Source organism: Sinocyclocheilus anshuiensis, unplaced genomic scaffold (genome assembly GCF_001515605.1).
Source record: "Sinocyclocheilus anshuiensis isolate Anshui unplaced genomic scaffold, SAMN03320099.WGS_v1.1 scaffold318, whole genome shotgun sequence".
Lineage (NCBI taxonomy): Eukaryota > Metazoa > Chordata > Actinopteri > Cypriniformes > Cyprinidae > Sinocyclocheilus > Sinocyclocheilus anshuiensis.
Window position 1 is genome coordinate 47,041 of NW_015547653.1, and position 796 is coordinate 47,836.

The 796-nt window shown below is 29.1% G+C and overlaps 1 pseudogene; it reads right to left on the reverse strand.

Annotated features, from left to right (window-relative positions):
* The window catches only part of LOC107702042 (dynein heavy chain 2, axonemal-like), a 153,203-nt pseudogene that overhangs the window by 46,783 nt on the left and 105,624 nt on the right, over positions 1–796 (reverse strand).

The window sequence follows — 796 nt, forward strand, 5'->3', positions numbered from 1 at the left end:
AATTAGTTTTTTTCAACAACTGTCATTTTTATTCAAGATCTAGGGTACTCACAGAAACTTGATATGAGGGAATTTTCACAAGTGTTAAAAGTAAATGAAATTTCTATAAGGAGAAGTATTTTTCTAGTTACCTGAGGCCCTAAAATATTTTATTGGGTAGAAATTGCTATTTGTAAATAAAATAAAAAAACTTATTATAATCACAAATGACTGGAAATATCATGTAAATTCACTGGATTTATTACAAGTGAGAACCCTGAAATACATTCAGGTCATGAATATATATATATATATATATATATATATATAATTATTATTTTAGGTGCCACAGAATAAACGTGTTTTATTTATTGTTTTTTTACATTTTAACATTTCAATCATACTGTCATGTGTTTTGATGTTAATTCATGTTTATTATGTAGCTACTAGTAGTAAAGAGAAAGATTAAATGGGTTCACTTGCCACTTGAACTGAGGAGCTAAAGCGATCGCGCCTGCCGCATTAAAGAGCGCCAAAACTGTATTTATTGTTTGAATTTCGTTATGAATTTGGAATAATTTTAAAGCTGATACTTTGTTTTTTAAAAAGTAACAAAACACAAAGCTTTTTGCGATTACTGGACGGCAAATGTGCTTCAGATAATAACAAGTTCACGCATTAACAGAACACAGCATAGACTAAGATTTTGTTAAGAAGAAGTCATATTGGTAATGATTATAAACTAGAATTGTTAACGATATTGCCAATATCCACACAACTGACAGCTTTACCTGTTGTAGTTTGTTCAAGTTGTGCA